This window comes from Aegilops tauschii, chromosome 5, assembly GCF_002575655.3.
Source record: "Aegilops tauschii subsp. strangulata cultivar AL8/78 chromosome 5, Aet v6.0, whole genome shotgun sequence".
Lineage (NCBI taxonomy): Eukaryota > Viridiplantae > Streptophyta > Magnoliopsida > Poales > Poaceae > Aegilops > Aegilops tauschii.
The window spans coordinates 97956288-97973030 of record NC_053039.3 but is presented as its reverse complement, the minus strand read 5'-3'; the positions used below and the strand labels follow the sequence as shown (position 1 = coordinate 97973030).

At 38.9% G+C, this 16743-nt stretch overlaps 1 long non-coding RNA gene across 1 annotated transcript; it reads left to right on the top strand.

The window, feature by feature from the left end:
* Nucleotides 1–13439: 13439 nt before the first annotated feature.
* On the top strand, nucleotides 13440–16184 carry LOC120963870 (uncharacterized). The gene is made up of 3 exons (XR_005755568.2): nucleotides 13440–13851; nucleotides 14912–14994; nucleotides 15967–16184. It is a non-coding gene; the product is annotated as an uncharacterized lncRNA (long non-coding RNA).
* The last annotated feature ends 559 nt before the right edge of the window (nucleotides 16185–16743 follow it).

The window sequence follows — 16743 nt, the reverse complement described above, 5'->3', positions numbered from 1 at the left end:
AGTACCGGCGCCGATCAGCTGGTAATAACCGACGAGCATAGAAGGCAGGCTGCAGAGCTCGGTATCACTGTTTATCAACTCCTAGAGATCGAGCCCATGGATACGCTTAGAGAGGAGGACATAAAACGGAAATATGCCCGCGGCGAACCTTTGGTCAAGCCTGAGGAGGTCAAGAAGCTCTCAATGAGAATGTATGAATTGCATGAATGGTACATGAAAATTGCCAAGACTACCAATCGAGAGTCCCTCATGGTGAAAGTCAAGGCAGAGCATTACTTCAATGGGACAACTCTATATGTTGAGTTTACGAAACTGTTTTAGTTATTCAATCAAGACGCACTCGACAAATCTATCGTCAGTTGCTATTGTCTGTAAGTGATTTCTTTCTGTAATTTAAGTCTCAAGCTAGCTACCTGTAGTGCTTGTTGATCATTACCTGTAATTATCCTCACTATATTCTTTTCTGTGGTATTATGCAGGATGAAGATCTATGAAATGAAAAAAGCTGGACGCTATGGCATTGGGTTCATTGACCCAAATAACATTAATCAAGAGACATGGAAATATGAATGGTATCGAGCAGACGTAGAGAAAAACATGCTAGAGTTCTTGAAGCGCCTCAATACCAATCAAGATATACTACTTCCTTACAACTTCAGGCGAGTCACACTGTCTTGTACTACAAATTCTGTTTTTTCTTACTAGCTAGATGTTAATAAGTGTATAGGGTGATGAGTGTTATGCACATGCCCGCTTAATTTATACATGCAAACGTGTGCGCATGCAGTTTCTACTGGATCTTGTTAGTCATTGAAGTTGAAGAAGGAAAAGTTGAAGTACTGGACTCACTACTTAAAAAAGCTAGTGACTACGAAATCGTGAAGGGGATAGTCAACAGGTAATTTCAATCATTATTGAACTATATGTCGGCCTCTTTAGTTCGTCATTTCCTGATATCAACTAATTAATAACTCCTTTATTCATTTTCTTTGCCGGCGAGCAGGGCTTGGCAAAAGTTCATCAAAGAGGTTCTAGGCGAATGGAAACAAAAGTTGTATTGGTATTGACCCAAGGTAAGTAATTAAGTAGTACTAGCTAGCTACCATCTCTTTAATTCTAGTTTCAATACCATTAATTATCATGCTTGATTAATTATTATCCGATTGAATTCTATTCTCGTAAAGGCCATGAAGCAGGCGTCGGGGACTGATTTATGTGCATACTACGTTTGCGAGAACATACCCATGATGGCGTCCGAAAGTACCAAATCTGCTAGACAACTGTGGGTACGTTTGCCAGAACACTATTCACATTTTTTACATCATTATCGATATCTAATCACACAACTAATACATGCATATTGATCTCCTTCTTAAAAGTTCAATCAGGTGCGGGATAAGCTCCTACCAACGGATCGCGTACGAGCAATTCAAGAGGAAATAGCGGGATTTTTGCTCGACCAGGTCATAGATCCCAAAGGAGAATACCATTACCGGCTACCGCAGTAATGCCTCCATGTAGGAGAAATTGTATATACCAATTGTATATATACATGTGTATGTGTGAATGGTGGTGTGAGACATTCGATGATATATATATATATATATATATATATATATATATATATATATATATATATATATATATATATATATATATATATATATATATGATCGGTTCTACGAGAAATTCTATTTATATATATGCATAACGTGCACAATATGTAGTATCGTAAAATACCAGCAAATGAAAAAGAATTAAATGGAAAACACTAAATTAAAGGAAAAAGAATTCATAAACCACAAACCCCCTAAACCTTTTAGTACCGGTTGGTGTTACCAACCGGTACTAAAGGTCTCCCCGCCCCCGGCGCTGGTTCGTGCCACGTGGTGGCCCTTTAGTGGCGGTTCGTGCTGAACCGGTACTAAAGGGGGACCTTTAGTCCCCACTCTTTTGTGCCGGTTACAGAACCGGCACTAAAGGGCCTTACGAACCGGTGCTATAGCCCGGTTCTGCACTAGTGGTGAAGCAGTACAATAGAGATAAGTATTTCCCTTTGTGAGAACTAAGGTTATCGAACCAATAGGAGAACCACACAAACTCTCGTCTTTAGCACCTACGCACACAAAAGAAAATACTTGCACCCAACATGGGCAAGAGGGTTTTCAATCCCCTTGAACTTGTTATTTGCAAGGATTAATTCTAATAGTGATAGATAGATAAAAAGGAAAGTAAAATAAAAAGTATAAAATTGCAGCAAGGTATTTTTGGTTTTAATAATATGATAAAAGTAGACACGAGGGCCATAGTTTTCACTAGAGGCTTCTCTCTCGAAACAATAACATACAGAGGGTAAACAAACTACTATTGGGCAATTGATAGCAAAGCGCATAGTTATGACATATTCATGGCAATGATTATGTACATAAGCATCACGTCCGTGACAAGTAGACCGAATCCTACCAACATCTACTACTATTACTCCACCAATTGAACGCTATCCAACATGCATATATAGTATTAAGTTCATGACAAACAGAGTAATACCTTAAGCAAGATGACATGATGTAGACAAAGTATACTCAAGCAATATGATTAAACCCCGTCGTTTTGCCCTTAATGGCAACAATACTATACGTGCCTCGCTACCCCTCTTGTCACTGGGTGAGGGCACAACAAAATTGAACCCATTATAAAGCACCTCTCCCACTGAAGATAAATCAATCTAGTTGGCCAAACCAAACGGATAGATTGGAAAGAAATACAAATATATAACAATCATGCATAATAAAGTTTGAAAAGACTCCACTATTTCAGTGAATAATCTGACCATAAACTCACAATTCATCAGATCCCAAAAACACACCACAAAATATGATTACATCTGATAGAACTCCGAGAAGATCGAGGAGAAAACTGTATTGAAGATCAAAGAGTGAGAAGAAGCCATCTAGCTATTAGCTATGGACCTGTAGGTCTGTGGAAAACTACACACGCATCATCGGAAGGCAGCAAGGATGATGTAGAAGCCCTCCATGATTGATTCCCCCTCCGACAGAGTATCGAAAAAGCCTATAGATGGGATCGCGAAAGAACAGAAGCTTGCGGCGGCGCAAAAAGTGTTTCAGACGGCTCTCTGTTGGTTTGGGAATATTTGGGAATTATAGAGGTGAAATTAGGTCAAACAAAGTTGCATGGGGCCCACGAGCTCAGGGGGCGCGCCCTACCCTCCAGGGCACGCCCTGTGAGCTTGTGGCTCTCTTGGAGCTCTTTTGGCCTCCTCCTGAACCTTCTAGGGCCCTTTTTGGTCCATAAAAAATCACCATAAAGTTTCATCGTGTTTGGACTTCGTTTGGTATTGATTGTTTGAAAAGCCAAAAACAAGCAAAAAAACAGGAACTTACAATGGGCACTGGGTTAATAGTTAGTCCAAACAAATGATACAAAATAGCATAAAAATGCATATAAAACTGATGTTGCTTGAAGCTACGTCGGTATTTCCCCAAAGAGGAAGGGATGATGCAGCACAGCGGCGGTAGGTTTCCCTCAGATATGAAACCAAGGTTATCGAACCAGTAGGAGAACCAAGCAACACAACATAAACAGGCCCTGCACACAGATAACAAATCCTCGCAACCCGACGTGTTAAAGTGGTTGTCAATCCCTTTCGGGGTACGGCGCCTCAAGTGGCAAACAGACGTGAGATAAATTTGTAGTAAATTGATAGATCGAACGCTATATAAAATAAATAAAGAAAAATTGCAGCAAGGTATTTTTGTATTTTGGTTTAATAGATCTGAAAATAAATGCAAGGAAAAGTAGGCAAAGGCAAATATATGAGAAAGAAGACCCGGGGGCCGTAGGTTTCACTAGTGGCTTCTCTCGAGAAAAATAGCAAACGGTGGATAAACAAATTACTGTTGGGCAATTGATAGAACTTCAAATAATTATGACGATATCCAGGCAATGATCATTATATAGGCATCACGTGCAAGATTAGTAGACCGACTCCTGCCTACATCTACTACTATTACTCCACAGATCGACCGCTATCCAGCATGCATCTAGTGTATTAAGTTCATGGAGAAACGGAGTAATGCAATAAGAACGATGACATGATGTAGACAAGATCTATCTATGTAGAGACAGACCACGTCGTTTTATCTTTAGTAGCAATGATACATACGTGTCGTTTCCCTTTCTAACACTGGGATCAAGCACCGTAAGATCAAACTCACTACAAAGCACCTCTTCCCATTGCAAGATAAATAGATCAAGTTGGCCAAACAAAACCCAAATATCTGAGTAGAAATATGATGCTATAAGAGATCATGCATAAAAGAGATCAAAGAAACTCAAATACTTTCATGGATATAAAAAGATAGATCTGATCATAAACTCAAAGTTCATCAGATCCCAACAAACACACCGCAAAAAGAGTTACATCATATGGATCTCCAAGAGACCATTGTATTGAGAATCCAACGAGAGAGAGAAAGCCATCTAGCTACTAACTACGGACCCGAAGGTATACAAAGAAGTACTCACGCATCATCGGAGAGGCACCAATGGAGGTGGTGAACCCCATCTGAGATGGTGTCTAGATTGGATCTGGTGGTTCTGGACTCTACGGTGGCTGGATGAATATTTCGTCGCCCGTTCTAGGGTTTCTGGAATATTGGGGTATTTATAGAGCAAAGATGCGGTTCGGGGGGGTGGGGGGCACCCGAGGTGTGCACAACCCACCAGGGCGCGCCTGAGCCTCCTAGCGCGCCCTAGTGGGCTGTGCCCCCCTCGGGGCACCCCCAGACGCAGCCAGGGCCCATTGTGTTCCTTCTGGCCCATAAAAATTCTCCGTAAAGTTTTGGGGCATTTGGACTCCGTCTGATATTGATTTTCCACGATGTAAAAAACATGGAAAAAAGAGCAACTGGTACTTGGCACTATGTCAATAGGTTAGTACCAGAAAATGATATAAAATGACTATAAATGATTGTAAAACATGCAAGATTGATAATATAACAGCATGGAACAATCAAAAAATTATAGATACGTATCAAAAGCATCCAAGATTGATAATATAATAGCATGAAACAATAAAAAATTATAGATACGTTGGAGACGTATCAGCATCCCCAATCTTAATTCCTGCTCGTCCTCGAGTAGTAAATGATAAAAACAGAATTTTTTATGTGAAATGCTACCTAACATGTGTATCATGTAATCTCTTTACGGTATAATTATTGAGAAATGGTGAAGTAACAATATCAGCATAATAATATCCATGAATATAAGAAACATAATCATTAATTTCTCAAAATATACGATCCTTAACGAATGTTATCCCCACTCATTTTTATCATGCTAGCATGGCATGACTCTGCCTTCACCACATAAATATAAATCATGAGCACCCCGGTGTCAAACCAGGCAATTGGATTGTACTTCTAACGCGCTTCAGCATTTTCAACCCCACACAATACATGAGTGCGAGCCATGGATATAGCACTATAGGTGGAATGGAATGCGGTGATAGAGATTAATAAGGGAAGCCAAAAAAGGAAGAAAGTCTCGCATCAATGCGACTAATGAACGGGCTATGGAGATGCCCATCAATCAATGTCAATGCGAGGAGTAGGGATTGCCATGAAACAAATGCACTAAGAGCTATAAGTGTATGAAAGCTCAACAGAAACTAAGTGGGTGTGCATCCAACTTGCTTGGTCATGAAGACCTCGGGCATTTGAGGAAGCCCATCATCAGAATATACAAGCCAAGTTCTATAATGAAAAATTCCCACTAGTATATGTAAGTGACAACTCAGGAGACTCTCTATATGAAGAACATGGTGCTACTCTAAAGCACAAGTGTGGAAAAGGATAGTAACATTGCCCATTCTCTCTTTTCTCTCATTTTTTTTATTTTTCGTCTGAAGTCTCATCCCGACTTGTGGGGGAATCATAGTCTCCATCATCCTTTCCTCACTGGGACAATGCTCTAATAATTATTATCATCACACTTTTATTTACTTACAACTCGATAAAGCGAAATATTATGACTCTATATGAATGCCTCTGGCAGTATACCAGGATGTGCAACGATCTAGCATAACATATATACAAATGATGAACGGTGGCTATGCCACAAATATCATGCCAGCTCTATATGATCATGCAAAGCAATATCACGATGAACACACATGTCATGACTATGGAACGGTGGAAGTTGCATGGCAATATATCTCGGAATGGCTATGGAAATGCCATAATAGGTAGGTATGGTGACTGTTTTGAGAAAGATATAAGGAGGCTTATGCGTGATAGAGCGTATCATACCACGGGGTTTGGATGCACTGGCGAAGTCTGCACTAACTCTTGAGGTGAGAAAGGGCAATACACGGTACCAAAGAGGCTAGCAAATTGCAGAAAGGTAGGAGTGCGTATAATCCATGGATTCACATTAGTCATAAAGAACTCACATACTTATTGTGATTGCCTATTAGCCCTCTAAGCAAAGTACTACTCGCATGCCCCTATGCAATTGGTTCGTAAAAGTTAACCATTGCACACATCCAATTATAACAACACTCAAGGATTTTAATGAGAAATACAAATGCTCAAACCTCCCCACCATGCCATGACCAACACTTAGATGAGAAGTTAATAACAAGCTTTAATACCGATATTTCTACTAACCAATGACCATGAACCAATATCCTTTCATATTACGACATCAATATCATTAAACCATGTGTTTCATATTTAGTGATCTACATGAAAGTTTTTATTATACCACCCTTGAATACCTATCCTTCTTGGACTAGTGTTATAACACATGCATATTACCACTTCCTATTTATGAACTCTCAAAAATATTTGAGTGAAGCATGAGAGTGCAATCATTTCTATAAAATATAACCACTGTTGTGCTCTAAAAGATATAAGTGAAGTACTAGAGCAACCGCCTAGCTCAAAAGATATAAGTGAAGCACATAGAGTATTCTAACAAATCACAATAAATGTGTGTCCCTCTCAAAAGGTCTTTCCACCAAACAATGATTGTGGCAAACTAAAAAGCAAACAAAGCAAAACTATGGCACAAGACGCTCCAAGGAAAATGAGAGACTACACGTGCATGCTTCAGTAATCACAAACCTTAACACCAATATTCTTACTAAATCACAATCATTCACTAGTACCTCCCACATATTACCATCTTTATATCGCAAAACTATTGCAAGGAATCAAACTTATCATACTCGGTGATCTACATGAAAGTTTTATTACATCCCTCTTGAATACCTATCATATTAGGACCAATTTCATAACTTGTACATATTGCCATTACTATTATTAACTCTCAAAATGATATAAGTGAAGCATGAGAGTGCAACTATTTCTTTAAAATATAGCCACCAACGTGCTCTGAAAGATATAAGTGAAGTACTCGAGCAACTGCCAAGCTCAAAAGATATAAGTGAAGCACAAAGAGTATTCTAAAAAATCACGAATAATGTGTGTCCCTATCAAAAAGGTGTGTCCAGCAAAGATGATTATGGCAAACTAAAAATCAAACAAAGCAAAGACTCATATAATACATGACGCTCCAAGCAAAACTCCTATCATGTGATGAATAAAAATATAGCTCCAAGTAATTTACTGATGGTTGATAGAAGAAAGAGGGGATGCCATCCAGGGCATCCCCAAGCTTAGACGCTTGGGTCTCCTTGAATATTACCTTGGGGTGCCTCGGGCATCCCTAGATTGGGCTCTTGCCACTCTCAATTCCTTCATCCATCGCGATCTCACTCAAAACTTGAAAACTTCAGCACACAAAACTCAACAGAAAACTCGTGAGATCCGTTAGTATAACAAGCAAACCATCACTTTATGTACCGTTGTAAATCCATTCACATTTTATTGTTGCATAATACCTACTGTATTATAACTTCACCATGATTTATACTCCTTGATACAATACATAGATTTATTAAAACAAGCAAACAATGCAACAAAAATAGAATCTGTCAAAAACAAGTCCGTCTGTAATGATTCGAACAATGACCATACTTCTGTAACTCCAAAAAATCTGAAGAATTAGGAAATTTTGTAAAAAATTTATATCAATCATGTGTAAAAAAATTAGAAGTTTATCACGTTCAAGTGAATTTAAACAATTCCGCTAATGGGCACAAAAGTTTTTGTTTTCTAACAGAATCAAAGCAACTATCAGCCAAATTATCACAAAGGCTTTACTTGGCACAAACACTAATTTGAACATAAAAACACAACCATAACAGCACCATAATTGTTTGCACACCAAAAAATAGAAAAAAACAAGAAAAAATAAAGATAGCTATTGGGTTTCCTCCCAACAAGCGCTATTGTTTTACTATCCTAGCTAGGCATAATGCATAGTTTAAGTGTTGTCATCCTTCAAATTAATTCCATAGGTGGCCCTCATAATAGATTCATATGGTGGCTTAATTCTCTTTCTAGGGAAGTTTTCTGTCGGGGCTCAGGAACGACACCTATGGGATCCCTCGGGGAGTCCCTTCTACGGTTGGCGAGGCGTGGGGCTGTGCAAAGAGCGGGTCGAGAAGATCAATGCGGGGGAATTTTTACCCAGGTTCGGGCCGCAAACGATGCGTGAAACCCTAGTCCTGCTTTGTGTGTATTTAGTGTACTTGAGCTCTTGAACTAGCTGCAGTGCATGCCTAGTTCAAAAAGTCTGAGTCCTTCCTCAGTACGCCTTGGGCCTCCTTTTATATGTCAAAGGGGTTGCCACAGTGGCACACCGGAGGTGGAAAGTATGTACAGTGTACAAGTTTATCGCCTGGCACCGTAGGACAAACGCATTTAATGCGCTGCCGACATGCCCTCTTGCTTTATCGGGGACGGCAAAGAAGCTCGTCCCGTCCGTCGCCGCCTCGCCTCGCTCTGACGCACGTCCAAGCTGACGAGGCATGTAGCGCCACGCTGTCTGGCTGGCTGCTGAGCTGGTGCGGTGGTAGGGTCTTCATGAAGATCCGCATGCCACCACGCAGGTGCTTGGCTAGTTGGCCTAGAATCTGCATGCTGCCACGCAGGCGCTCGCCTAGTTGGCGGGCTGGCCACCATGTCGGAACGGGCGCGGGGCAGCGAAACTCTTGCAGGTGCGGGCCTGGCCTCGGCCCCGCAGACGCCCCCGGCAAGGGCCTTGCCGGGATCTCATGGGCGTCCCCGGCAAGGGTCTTGCCGGGGGTCTACGGTCGTCCCCGGCAAGATCTTGCCGGGGGTCTTCGTCTTCTGGTTCTCATCTAGGCTTGCAGGCCTTTGGTCTTCACAAAAATCTGCATGCCACTACGCAAGGCACCCGTGAGTTTTGGTCTTGACGTTGTTGATGGTGTCAGAGTTCTCAGGCTCAAGGGTGGTGGCCTTGCTGGTGTTGGGCAAGTTGCCCCGGCAAGGCTCTTGCCGGAGCTACGTAGGCCGCCCCGGCAAGGGTCTTGCCGGGGAAAGCTCACCTTGCCCCTTCGCTCTTCATGCTTCTGGCTTGAGTGCTGCCTTGGCAGCCTTGTATCTTTCCTTCTTCTGCCCCGCCAAGCCCAGCTGCAGGTGCGGCTACGACTTCCCGCGCACAAGTAAAGGGGTACAGAAAGGCCCCTACTTTTGTACACCGACATTTTCCATTCCTTTCTTCAATGGAAATTGAAAGTTTATATTACCCTCTTTCATATCAATAATAGCACCTATAGTTCGTAGGAAAGGCCTGCCATGTATTATGGGACATGACGGATTGCAATCAATATCAAGCACAATGAAATCAACGGGCACATAATTCTTATTTGCAAGAATAAGAACATCATTCATTCTACCCAAAGGTTTCTTAATACTAGAATCCGCTAAGTGCGAATTAAGAGAATGTTCATCCAAATCATGAAGGCCTAGCACATCACTTTAAGATTTTGGTATTGTGAAAACAGGTAAATCACATAAAGCATTGCACTCATAAATTTTTATCTTTATTTTAATAGTAGGTTCCCATTCATTATATAATTTTCTAGGTATTTAAACCTCCAATTCGAGCTTTTCTTCTAAAGCTTTCATCATAGCTTCTACAATATGTTTAGTAAAAGCTTTATTTTGTTCATAAGCATTGGGTGAATTTATCATGGATTGCAACAAGGAAATAAACTCAATTAAAGAACAACTATCATAATCGAAATCCTTGAAATCCAAAGTAGTGAGCACATCACTATTTGAAGTTTTGACCTCTCCAAACCCACTTTTATCAATTGTTTCATTAAGATTTTCACCCTCCAAACAATGGGGATGCCTTCTAGCTAAAGTTGACTCGTCTTTGGTCCCCTTTTAATCAAGTTTTATATTATTAAACAAAGATTCAACGGCTGTGACACCAATCATTTTAATATCTTCATCATTACCAAGTGCAAAAGATTCCGGTTTAGCTGCCATTTTGTTCACTACTGTAGTTTGCGTATCAGGAATTTTTCCTAGCAATTTTTCTGTAAGGGCAAGCTGAGATTGAAGATTGGCAACTTCTTTATTAACATCATTGACTTGTTTCCAATATCATGTAATAAGGTGGAGTGTTCTTTAAGTTCTCCAGTAAAGAATTTATTGTGCTCAAATTGCGTGAACATGAAGTCCTTAGTATTTTTCTTGATTTTAGCCATCCTTTTATGATAAGAAATATCATGATAATTTTCTCGAGACATAGTGATAAAGTAAGTAAAAAAGGCAAATGAAAAATATTTTTGTGTTTTTGTGAAAATGTTTTACAAGTGAGGGAGATGAAAACGAGAGTCAAATGGAAAATGAAAGTAAATGCAAGGAGGTAAAGTTTATGCGATGGTACTTGATAGGTTTTGGTGATGTGATCTCCCCGGCAACGATGCCAGAAATTCTTCCTCCTACTTGTGAGATGCGTTGGGATTTCCCTGAAGAGGAGAGGATGATGCAGTATAGTAGAGATAAGTATTTCCCTTAGTTAAGAACCAAGGTTATCAATCCAGTAGGAGAATCACACAAGACCTCGTGAACAACACCTACACATAAAATAACAAATACTTGCACCCAAGGCAAACAAGGGGTTGTCAATCCCTTGGCGGTTAATTGCAAGGATGAAATCTCGTAGTGATAGATAGATAAACAAAAACACAAAATAAAATAATGGTAAATAAATTTTAGCAACGTATTTTTGGATTTTAATATATGATAAATATAGACCCGGGGGCCATATTTTTACTAGAGGCTTCTCTCTTGAACATAGCATATGGTGGGTAAACAAATTACTATTGGGCAATTGATAGAAAAGCGCATACTTATGACGATATCAAAGGCAATGATCATATATGTAGGCATCATGTCCGAGACAAGTATACCCACTCCTGCATGCATCTACTACTATTACTCCACACATCGACCACTATCCAGCATGCATCTAGAGTATTAAGTTCATAAAGAACGGAGTAATGCCTTAAGCAAGATGACATGATGTAGACAAAGTAAACCCAATCAATATGAATAAACCCATCATTTTACCCTTTATGTCAACAATACAAATACGTGTCTTGTCCCTTTCTGTCACTGGGATATAGAGCACCGCAAGATTGAACCCATTACAAAGAACCTCTCCCATTGCAAGATAAATCAATCTAGTTGACCAAACCAAACAGATAGTTCGGAGAGAAATACAAAGCTATAATAATCATGCATAAAAGAATTCAGAGAAGACTCAAATAATATTCATAGATAATGTGATCATAAACCCACAATTCATCGGATCCCAACAAACACACCACAAAAGAAGATTGCATCGAATAGTTCTCCAAGAACATCGAGGAGAACATTGTATTGAAGATCAAAGAGAGAGAAGAAGCCATCTAGCTACTAGCTATGGACCCATAGGTCTGTGGTAAACTACTCGCACATCATCGGAAGGGAAGCAAGGTCGCTGTAGAGGCCCTCCATGGTTGATTCCCCCTCTGGCACAGCACCGGAAAAGGCCTCTAGATGGTATGTGGCAATAACAGAGGCTTGCGGCGGTGGGAAAAGTATTTTGGGTGGCTCTCTGTTGGTTTCTCAACTTTAGAGAATTTATAGAGTTCGAATTAGGTCAAATGAAGGAACGAGGGGCCCACAAGGCACATGGGCGCGCCTACCCCCTGGGCGCACCCATGTGGCTTGTGGCCTACTCCTTCGCCTTTTGGCCTCCTCCCGAAGCTTCTTGGGTTTCTTATGTCCAAAAAAAATCATCAAAAACTTTCGTGGCATTTGGACTTTTTTTAGTAGTGATTTCCTAGAAAACCAAAAATAGGCAACTGGCACTTGGTGCTAAGTTAATAGGTCAGTCCCAAAAAATGATATAATATTGCATATAAAACATCCAAGATTGATACTATAATAGCATGGAACAATAAAAAGTTATAGATAACTTGGAGACGTATCAGATAGCATTAGTTTACTTGTATAAAGTAGCAATGCCTTTCATTAAAACACATGGAAGCTTTACATGAAGGACCAATGCTAGTCATGATCAATATCTTATGGCTTTGTGAATTGAAGAATTAACATAGGGAAAGGATACACTTGAATATCTATGGAAAATGTATATTATATGATATTAATAGCGCCAGTTGGTTCCTAGGCTGCTATATGCATCTAATGAATTGATATCATAGGACGCAATAAACATATGAATGGCTACCATCATGTAAACCATTAATGCCAGAAAATAATATTGCATTCAATAAATTTAGATCAATTGGTTATTTTTATTCAAAGGTACATTTTAGGAAACTCCAGGCATATTGTGATAGTATATGAATTTGTACTATTTGGTAAATTCCCTCATAACTTGAGAAAATATGGTGGTGGACATAGTGTGGAAGTGTGCATCTTCGTCACGGTCTTCCCAAGAAGGGTAATCACTAAAATTGGCAAGAAAATAAATCGAATAAGGCTATCAATCTTACGAAAAGTTCTTCCAATCCTCATTTGATTATAAAGATATGAATAATAAATGTTTTGACCTACATTTATTAAGGGGAAAGTGCGGTGAGTTGGATAGCATGTCGGCTCACTAGGGGTGGCTTGACAAGTGTTTTGCATCTCCATCTCACTTGACAAGTATCGTATTATTTATGACACTTAGCTAGAGGAAAAAATGTATTGATATGTGATCACTAGCGGTGGCATGACACATGTTGGGCATCTCCACATTCCCTTGTCAAGTGTCATATTTTCTGTGACGCTTAGCAAGATAGTGTGGAGATAATATGACACTTGGCAAGAGAGTGTGGTGATGTCCAAAACATGTCATGCCACCCCTATCAAACCAACACGCAGTCTACCTCACGACACTTCCCCCTTTATAAAAGCAGTCCAAACATCTATTCTTCATCACCAAATGTTGATTGGAAGAAGTTTAGGTAAGATTACTAGCCCCCCTTGATTTCTTAGTTAACCTCTTAGCAAATATGTACATTTCACATTTCTTGGGAAGACTACTACCAATGTATGCATAGTTCCACACTACGACCACCATACCTTATTAACTCTTTTAGCACTTTACAACATACATATATGCATACTTCCACACTAAGGCCACCCCTATCAAACCAATATATGCATACTTCCACACTACAACCAATATATACAATTGAAATAGTCCGATGTTTTCCCAAATTTTACCATTTTGAAGATGAACAATAACCAAGTTCTTATAAGATTATTGTTTCTCACAGCAATGGATTACAAGGTGGTAGCCATGTTGATATGCTTTTTATGTGCATCCAACGATCTCAGTTCCGTAGATGCATTTGGGCACATGCGAACCAATGAGACGGTAAAACTACAATCTAACATATACTTTCTATAAATTTTCAAGAGCTATCCTTTGCCTAGCTTAATTCTTCTATTCAGTAAGGTTTAGGATATGGATCATGACTGCCATTTTCCCTTTATGTAAAGTCTCCATGTATTTTTCACAAAGCGTTTGCTACTTTCTAAAAGTGAACTAATGCCATCATCCCAAAAATAGCCATGCTTTTTAAAGAGAAAAACAAGATACACAATTGCATAATTATAGTTTTCTAATCGAATTCATATATGTACATTAATAGTACATGCACCTGCAAAATTTGAAGATCGAATCAATCAATTCACCTACTTAAAATAAATAATGGATAAAAGACTATAATTAAATACATAGAAACTTTGTATCAACTTTCTATATACATTTCAAACCAAAAAATTTGGGTTCACTTCTTATTCCACACATTGCATCTTTTCAAAACATGCACACGACCATATATGTGCTCCCTTCATTCTTCAGAATTTAAACAAAATAAATATGACTTCAACCTCTGATGTTTCTAAAATCCGACTCGCTTCACCTAAACTACATTATGGGAACTTCATTTAATCCATGTTAATAGAAAAATTGAGTTACAAATTGTTGAAAGTGTATATACCTCCATGAACATAAGTGGGAGAAAAATTGCTTGGAATTATCAAAATAATTCTTAAGCGTATGGGGAGTAAAGTGAATTTATTTATTGTGCCTCTTTTATAATATACATTTCTTAGAATATATTATGCATGCGAGTCATCTTTGTTGGAAGCTTGGAACAATATTCGCTCACAGTTCTCCAACACCTGGACTTTATAAACAAGTAATAAATAAATATACTTATATGTCTCTAGCTATTGTGATTGATACACAAAACTTATATGTGTAGGTCTGTCCCAAATAGCACTACCATCTAGTATTATTGATCATAAATAACATAAAGTAAAATTATGGGTCAAAGTTGGATCTTGTCCCTATGATTTACTTCACATAGTTTCTGTTGTTTCTCCCATTTGTTGAAAAGCAGGTGACAATATTACTATTCTCTTGACAGTTTTAGCATCTCCAAGATCAGCCCCATTTGTGTTACCCGGGAGGAACAAAAGTCAATACAAAAGCAAAAATGATTACCATCATGTAAAGCATTCCTCACTATCCTCTATTCTAGTCTTTTGTTTTTGGTCCAACTAATGAAGACATGCTACATTTATCCAAAACAAGGGGTCAAATTTAGCCTAACAATGGGTTATAAATAACTAGATCTTCATTTTGTTTCGAGCCTCTTTGTAATTACCAAGATTTTAATACTCCCTCTTATCTGAATTAATGAACGCAACCTCTATACAATGTTATATAGAGGTTGCATCAATTAATTCGCATGGAGGGAGTATAAAGGTTGGAGGATTTACATCTTTGGAAATGCTCATTAAATTTATCGTTTAATTGGAGGGGTATTCCATAGAAAATTCTAGGAATATGCTACTACCACCACTTTTTCACAATCCTATAAGTTGAAAGACTACAAGTTTCTTGCATTGTAACCCTTTTTTGCATACTATTTCTATGCTTTATGTTTTTAGAAGTCCTTATGCTCAATCTCATATCTCTATGAGGATGATATATACTACTCCCTCCGATCTATATTAATTGACATTGGTTTGGTACAAAGTTAGTACAACTTTGTAGTAAACCAACATAAATTAATATGGATCAGAGGGAGTAGTAGTATTTCTACGAGGACCAAAATAATAAAGGAATAGTAGTTATGCATACGATATATACTAGTCTATGGTAATACATCATGAGTGCTAAATATCATGAACCAGTACCATATTGTCACTTCATTTATTGCTTTGTAAAATTGCAATACAAATTGGGCTATGATATATTTCTTACTAACTTTTGACATTTGACTCACTATGATACTAGAATCTCTCTAACATTCTAAATTGCAGTGCCACATCATTTTTTCTTAGGTGACAGTGAAGGATACCCTTATGGTACTTTGATTGTGCGAGGTCCAAAAGTGTAGTATTAGTTTCTAATAGCAGAATGTATTATTCATGTATATGAGCTAAGAAGCCTATTTACTTTATTTTTCGTTACTAGATAGCTGGCTGGAGCACCACACTGAGCAGCTATGGCGCGTGAGTTAAAATAGGTATATGGGGTTCACAAGGACAACGTCATTCCCAAGAATCTGGGGCATCGATGTATCTCTACAATAGTGATCAAGATGATTCCTCCATCAATTTGATCCAAGATGGATTTCATGTAATGGAAAGATTTCCAAATATTATTTTTAATACCAGTTCAGATTTTAGTTGCGTGTGCGATGCAGGGCATACAGTTCAGTTCAATTAATTGTTTGCGATGAGGAGGAACAAAAGAAACGGGCAGCCAGATGAAGGTGTGTGCGATATACAGCATATGGTTCACTCAGATGAACTGTTTGTGATTAGGAAACACAAAAGAAACGGCCAGCCAGATCAAGGTGTGTGCGATATACGGCATGCGGTTCACTCGGATGAACGATTTGTGCTGAGACAAGAGAACAAAAATGGTTCAATATAACAAGATGTGTGTGATATGCGGCAAATAGGTCTGTAATCAGAAATGTGTGCGAAGACCGATAATAAAACATACGGTTGCTGCTAATAAGATGTGTGTGTTGTGCAATGGGATTGCATACAGAACAACAACATATATATACACACACTTATAAGGACATGGTTGCATAACCAAATTAAACATCCACTTACATAGGTGGCTACTACAACCATGGCATTTGCACACACCAAAGTAAACTATTACATGCATAATTACATAGGTGGCTACTACACAGATGACATTTCCACACACCAATAAAGTAAACTATATATTACA